Raw genomic sequence first — 8,352 nt, forward strand, 5'->3', positions numbered from 1 at the left:
AATCTTTGAGCATTTTTTGGTGGAAAAAAATGTTCAAAATGTTTCTGAAGAACATTCACATAAAAATCAACCAAAATTCAGCGATTTTCGCTGAATTTTGGTTGATTTTTATGTGATTGTTCTTAAAGAAAACATTACAACTATTACTGATGTATATGTAATCATTTTAGATATTTTTAGGATTTTTTTAAAAGATTTTTTCTCATTTTTTGAAAATATTTACAAGAATTTTCTTGCCAAATGTGGGATATTTTTTTAAATAAAACTTTCAAGGGAGACTTTTAAGAAATTATTGGAATTTCCTCCCTGAAGGTTTTGCAAATTTTCAATAATTTGGGAATTTTTTTGCAGAATTGTTTGGATTTTTTTTTCAGACAAGGAAACTATTTTTTGGTGCCTGTAAATGAGGACAACATGAGGGTTAAAGAAACATTTTTTAAGTGCTTCGTTTTTTGCACCAAAAATTTTCAAAAAATTCCCAAAAATGTTTGTGAAGTTTTCACTCTGAAAATACATTTTTTCCCACACTTTCAAACTTTAAAACGGATCAGTCTGACACACAGGAGGGTTAGACGTTTCGGCTACAGATAAAACCATAACTCGGGTCGAGGCATTGTGAACGATGGGTTTTCTGAATGACAAAGTGATGCTTCCTAAGAGGTGGCCGGGTTGTGCCAAAGCAAACGGAGCGGGGCGTGGAGCTCCCCGAGGCCCAAGCTGCATGTTCAGCTCTTTGGAGGATCCTCAGAGTGACAGCAGCGAGCTCCAACTCACTGTCAGCGTTTTTGTCAACAGGATGGACGCAGGGCAACAACAAAACCCCGATAAATTGACTTTCTGGCTGCCTCTCAGCAGAGCCAAACGATGTTATTTCATCCCCCTCTATGTATGACGATTACACAAATCAATTATCTCTCCCTAATGGGCCAATTGCAGCTTGCAAGCTTGCAGGATTCAGGGTCAAATAAATCAGAGAGAATGTGTGTGAGCAAACAAGCCATAGGCCAGGGGTGTCAAACATGCGGCCCGCGGGCCAAAACTGGCCCCCCAGAGGCTCCAATCCCGCCTTCAAAGTGTAAAAATTACAGAGAAGACATTAAGTGCAGATTGTAAATTAGTAAAACTATAAATGTAAAATAATTTCCAGAGCATGACAAGTTGTTTTGATCATAAAGTAAAATACTAGATTGTTCTTTTGTCATTTTGTGTCTCATTTTTTGTCATTTTCTGTCTTGATTTTGCTTTTTTGTCTTATTTTGTCTGACTTTCATGTTCGTTTTGTGTTTCCTTTTTGTTGTTTATCCAATTTTTTGTTGCTCTGTAACTTGGTTGTCTAATTCTTGTCTCTCTTTTTTTTTGTTTTATTTTGTGTCATTGGTCTAATTTTTTCTTTAAAGTTTTGTGTCTCATTTTTGCAATATTTCTCTTGCTTTTTTTGTTTTTTTTTTGTTTTTGTTTTTTGTCTTTTTTTGTTGTTTTGATCATATAGTAAAAACTGGTCTGGCCTGTTTGTCTTCATTTCTGGTCACTAAAAAATGTTTCCTTGTCTGAAAAATATTCCAAAAATTCATCATAAAAAAATCCCCAAATTTCTGAAAATTTGCAAAACCTTCAGGAAGAAAATTCCAGTAATTCCTGAAAAGTTTCCCTTCAAAGTTTTATTTAAAAAAAAAATCCCCCAAATTTGGCAAGAAAAGTCTTTTAAATATTTTTTAAAAATGAGTAAAAATCTTGAAAAAAAAATCCTAAAAATATCTAAAGTGATTACATATATATCAGAACAACTTCTAATGTTTTCTTTAAGAACATTCACATAAAAATCAACCAAAGTCCAGCAAAATTTGCTGGATTTTGGTTGATTTTTATGTGAATGTTCTTAAGAAACATTTTTACCATTTCTTTATTTCCACCAAAGATTTCCCCAAAATGTTGAAAATGTGGACATCAGAAGCTTCACTGTGAAAATATATGTTTTCCACATTTTCAACCTTTAAAACGGGTCAGTTTTGACCCGCGGGACAACACGAGGGTGAAGAACATTCTGAACTAAAATGAGTTTGACACCCCTGCCCTGAGCCAATTAGAAAAGCGAATCTGTGCGTCCGGCATCAAACATCAGGATGTCTTTAACGTGCTCCGATGTGCTTACATGCGCTAATTTTGGATTACATGGTGAGCGGGGGAAGAGCGCAACACCGAGATGTTTGAATAACCTCAAGAACCAGGTTGGTTCTGGAAGCAGCACAATCCCTTCCCATTGATCTGCGGGATCCAGTGCATCTAAGGACACCGCTTTTGGACCGGGCCCTGAAACACAATCTCCCCACACTCTTCAACTCCTCATCTTAAACACACAATTGTCTTTTGAATGACCTTGTGGTCTGTTTTACTACACTCACCAATTTTTACTACTTATTCTGCCGGTTGTTTTACAGAGAAAGCGGTCGTAAGGCCTCATCAGGCTTCAGCCGTTTCATTTCTTTTCCAACAGGACACACAGGAGTTCATTTCTTGCTGGGTTTTGACTTTCTGCTCTTTGCTGTTGTCGGCTCAGCGTTTTGTTGTTGTCTCTAATCCCCGAGTATTCTCATATGCCGAGGCTACGGTCCAGCGTTGGAAAGTGATGAGTTGATCGTGACAAATTTACAAGTAGCCCCGTGTTACATTTTATTGTCTCGGTGAGCCAAAGCCAGATGTAAAACAGACACGAGAAGTCCAGCAAGTGCACCGAGCTACCGCGAGAATATTAGCAGCTAGACTGAAGCATGCGTAAAGAAAAGAAAGAAAAACTCTGGAAAAAATGCCCCTCTCAAAACAAGAAAAACAACTTATTTCAAGGAATATTTTACCTTGAAATAAGCGAAAACATCTGCCAATACAACAAGTGAAAAATGGCTTGTATAAGATTTCTTGAAATAAGATGTGATATTTAGAATAATGAGATCTTAAAATGAGCTGGAAAAACTTACTTTAACTCTCCTGTTGTCTTCATTTGTGGGCACTAAAAAAATGTTGTTTCCTTGTTAGAAAAAAATCCAAAAAGTCAGCAAAAAACTTCCCCAAATTTTTGAAAATTTGCAAAACCTTCAGGAAGAAAATTCCAAAAATTCCCTAAAAGTTTCCCTTGAATGTTTTATTTAAAAAGATCCCAAATTTGGCAAGAAAATTCTTGTAAATATTTTCAAAGAATGAGTAAAAATCTTCCAAAAAATCCTAAAAATATCTAAAGTGATAACATATATATCAGTAAAACTTCTGATATTTTATTCAAGAACATTCACAAAAAAAAATCAACCAAAATCCAGCGAAATTCGCTGGATTTTGGTTGATTTTTTTGTGAATGTTCTTAAGAAACATTTTTAGCATTTCTATATTATTTACCAAAACATGTTCAAAGATTTCCCCAAAATGTTGAAAATGTGGACATCAGAAGTTTCACTGTGAAAATATTTTATTTTTCACATTTTCAAACTTTAAAATGGGTAAATTTGGACCCACAGGACAACACAAGGGTTGAACTTATTTTGAGTTTTCTGGTAAAATTCAACTCAAAACAAGATCATTTCATGACTTTTTGACTAAACAAGATATTTAAGATGCATTGTCTTCAAACAAGTCCCTCCATCTTGCTGAAATGTCTCTTGTTAAGTGAATTTATCTTAAATTAATTGGGATGAGACATTTTGACTAAAAATAAGACAAATAGACTTGGTAAGATTTGGAGTTTTTGCAGTGAAAAACGTGTCTAAACCGTTGGACCTGGAGATTCTCCCTCTTTCTCGATTTCAGCCGACAGTGGAAATTCACTGAGGCTTGATTATAGCAGGAGAGCGTGTTGGCTCAGCTGTGTGCTTTAAGAACCCATGATGTCAGAGCCTTATTTTCCTTGGAGAGACTCTCATCAGCTGCATTGTTCCAGGAAACCATGGTCTGTTCTCTGGGCAACAAAAAAATCCTGCTCCAAAATGCGATCCCCCCCGTTTGCGCCCGCACACTGGAAAAAATGCCCCTCTGAAAACAAGAAAAAAAAACTTATTTCAAGGAACTTTTACTTTGAAATAAGTGAAAAAAAATCTGTCAGTAGAACAAGTGAAAAAATGGCTTGGTAAGATTTCTTCAAATAAGATGTGATATTTGGAATATTGAGATCTTAAAATTAGCAGGAAAACTTATTTTAAGGTATATTTTACCAGGATAGTCAAGCTTAGGTGCCTTAACCCTCCTGTTGTCTTCATTTACAAGCACCAAAAAATATTGTTTCCCTGTCTGAAAAAAATCCAAAAATTCAGCAAAAAAATTTGTAAAAATTTGCAAAAACTTCAGGAAGAAAATTCCTTAAAAGTTTCACTTAAAAGTTTAATTTTTCCAAAGAAATCCCCAAATTTGGCAAGAAACAATTTTTTTTAAAATTAAAAATCTAAAAATTGTAATTATTTTCAATCAATGAATAAAAATCTTGCCAAAAAATCCTAAATAATATCTACATTCATTACAGTTATATCAATAAAAGTTCAAATATTTTCTTTAAGAACAGTCACAAAAAATCAACCAAAGTCCAACAAAAATTGCCCAAATTTTTAAAAATTTGCAAAATCTTCAGGAAGAAAATTTTAAGAAATCCTTGAAAGTTTTACTTAAAAAAAATCCTCAAATTTAGCAAGAAATTTAAAAAAAACAAAGAATGTAAATGAGTAAAAATCTTTCAAAAAATCGTAAAAATATCTACAGTACATCCATATATATCAGTAAAAAAATATTCCTTAAAAGTTTCCTTTAAATATTTTATTTTTTTTAAAAATCCCCTAAATATGGAAAGAAATTTCTTGCAGATATTTTCAAATAATGAGGAAAAAAATCTTTTAAAAAAATCCTTAAAATATCTAAATCGATTCCATATATATCAGTAAAAGTTCTGATATTTTCTATCCAGTGAATTTCGTTGGATTTCGTTGATTTTTTTTTCGGAAAGTTCTTCAAGAAACATTTCTTTTAACATTTCCTTTTTCCCACCAAAAAATGTTTAAAAACATCCCCAAAAATGTTGAAAATATGAAAGTTTACACTGTGAAAAGATATATGGGATGAGACATTTTGACTCAAAACAACACAAATTGACTTGGTAAGATTTGTAGTTTTTGCAGTGCATCTCTGCTGAATGCAGCACGCCGGCCTCTGGCACAGCTCAACACACACACACACGCACACACACACACACACACACGGGCGTGAGGCATCCTGCACGGAGCATCACATTTCCTTGGAACCGAAGCTTCACCTCCGCTGTGACGGTGTTTGTCTTTTTCTTTCCTTTTGTTTTTCATTAGAAGATGAGTGTCAGCGATGAAAGGCAGCGTGTTAATACAGGACGAGGAAATAACGTGCCGGACCCTGGAGGGTTTCAAACAATGCTGCTACTGATGTCATAGAGCCCAGACTTCTAAGATCTCTTACGCACCAAAGCTGTAGGCGGTGTGATTGAAATACGGCACCAGCAACTGACAAGTGATGCAAGCAGCTGACAGAGCTGATGAACAAAACACTCCACAGCTTCACCCGGTTCAAAGTTTCAATCTGGATGCAATTAGGACTGCTTACAACACTGCAAAAACTCCAAGTCTATTTGTCTTATTTTTAGTCAAAATGTCTCATCCCACTCGATTTAAGATAAATTCACTTAAAAAGAGACATTTCAGCAGATGGAGGGACCGGTTTTAAGACAGCGCATCTTAAATATCTTGTTTAGTCAAACAATCTTGAAATAATCTTATTTTGAGTTTAATTTTACAAGAAAATTCAAAATATGTTTAACTCTTGCGTCGTCCTGCCGGTCAAATTGACTTTTTTTAAAATTTGAAAGTGTGGGGAAAAAAATATTTTCACCGTGAAAATTTCCACATTTTCAACATTTCTGGGAAATCTTTGAACATTTTTTGGGGGAATAAAGAGAAATGTTACACATGTTTCTTACGAACATTCACATAAAAACCAACCAAAATCCGGCAAAGTTAACTGGATTTTGGTTGATTTTTATGTGAATGTTCTTACAGAAAATATTAGAAGTTTTACTGATAAATATGGAATCACTCTGGATATTTTTAGGAGTTTTTGGAAGATTTTCTTACTCATTTTTTTGAAAATATTTACAAGAATTTTCTTGCCAAATTTGGGGATCTTTTTAAAAATAAAACTTTTAAGGGAAACTTTTAAGGAATTATTGGAATTTTCTTCCTGGAGGTTTTGCAAATTTTCAGAAATTTGAGAAATGTTTTGATGATTTTCTGGATTTTTTTCAGACAAATAAACAATATTTTTTGGTGCACATAAATGAAGGTTAAAGCAGCTCAAATTAGGAGGTTACATGAAAGCGAAAATTTATTTTTGAGTGAAAAACTTTTAATTTTTAGCACGTCTGGCTTATTTTAAGACACCTAAGCTTGACAATCCTGGTAAAATAGAACTTCAAATAAGTTTTCCAGCTCATTTTAAGATTTCAACATTCTAAATATCACATCTTATTTCAAGAAATCTTACCAAGTGATTTTTCACTTGTTCTACTGGCAGATCTTTTCACTTATTTCTAGGTAAAAGTTCCTTGAAATAAGTTTTTTTTTCTTGTTTTTAGAGGGGACTTTTTTGCAGTGTAGTTGAATAAACTTGTGTTGTGGAAACATCAGAATTTAGTAAATAATGTTCATGGATACCCAACGAATCACATCTGTTCTTCATAAGATTATTTGACTTTTGGCTTCTTTGTTGTAGAATTATGGAAATGGTTTCTTAGAAATTCAGACCAGGGAGGAAAAAAATCACCAGATTACAACTTTCACCACAACTCGGAGTTGGTTGAAACCTCCAGGCAAGTGCCAGGAGGGCTGGTAGAGTCTATGAATCAGGTGGTCTGATGTGCGGTTCATCCAGTATCAGTTCATAAATGCAGCCTCTATTAGGAGAAGTCTGGGAAAAGGGAGGGAGACATTATCAGAGAGAGAGAAAGAGCCAGAAAGGTTACAACAACAGAGCATGAAGCTCACAAGTTCAGTTGTGCTTCTGCTGGAACGGCCATGCCCCTGTGGACAAGTTCCTTCAGTAGAAGTCCTCGCCCTCCAACAATAATACTTACAAAATAAAGGCTGACCGCTCCAAGTAAAATCACTTGAGCTGAATAGCTATTATTCATGTCCTGGTTCTCCATCCTCTGCGCTACGGCTCCTGTGATGTTAATAAGGTAAGCCTTTTGAGCCGAGAAGAAGCCCACGAGGAGCTATGTCAACATTTTTGCTTGCCTTCGCCTTTTATCATCAGCTGATGGTCGGCACCGTGGTGTGGGTGCTTGTCGATCAAACGCTCTGAAGGCTTGATCACGGAGCTGTGGCGTATCAAATTCTCCTCTAAACGAAGAGCTTGACGTTTTGCTTATTTGCGTTCTTGCTGAGAGTGTAGATGAGAAGATCAATACCACTCTCTGATTAGTGTGGTGAATGCGAAGCTCCTGCCAGCCGCTGGTTAGCTTAGCTTAGCACAAAGAGTGGAAACAGCTAACCTGGCTCCTTTTAATGGTAACACAGCCTCCTTCCAGCATCGACAACTATTCTAGCAGCTCCGTCAGGCTGTACTTGGGCATAGTGGTTGGTAACTGATGGTTATCGCCAAAATGAGCAGGATTTGTGCACAGCATAAGATTTTTCAGAACACTTTGAGAATGGATGCATTATTTCCTAAAGTATTGTATGGTTAGTTAGAATCAGCAACTGCTCATAAGAGACACAGACTGTATAAGATGGACAAATCCTCTGGAAGTCACCTATAGATTTTCTGAGCAGCAGTTTTGAAACTCAGTGTTGTGGCTCTGGCCATTAGCATCCCGACAGTGTTTGACTCCTGCTAACTCCTCGCTAATCAGCCCACAGACTGTCCCATGAAGACGTCCACGTCAAAGCAACCACATACCTTGTGTAAAACTTAAGAGCCTTATTACAGCCTAAACTGGTAAGGGTTATGTAAAAATTCACCCCGTGCACAGTTAATGAAGAAATTAGCTACAGATACCAAAACTATTTTATGTACCAGGCTGTAAGCATGGTAATTTGTGCTGTAAAGTTGGACATTTTAATACTTGGATCAATGTGGACTGACTCACTGAAAAAGCCAGTTCAAGTGACCACTGGAGGAACTGCACTTTTCTTCTGTGTTCCTTTTTCTGCCTCGGAGGGTACTGCTTTTTTTAAAAGTTAAACAGAAGTTCATTTTATTAAACCTTCATGCTGGCAAAATTGAAAACCAGAGGGTTGATGTTTTTGGGGGACGTCCAACCATGCACCCCATACTTGTGAGAGACTGTCCTGCTTGAAAAAA

The sequence above is a fragment of the Acanthochromis polyacanthus genome, chromosome 1, assembly GCF_021347895.1.
Source record: "Acanthochromis polyacanthus isolate Apoly-LR-REF ecotype Palm Island chromosome 1, KAUST_Apoly_ChrSc, whole genome shotgun sequence".
Taxonomy (NCBI): Eukaryota; Metazoa; Chordata; class Actinopteri; family Pomacentridae; genus Acanthochromis; species Acanthochromis polyacanthus.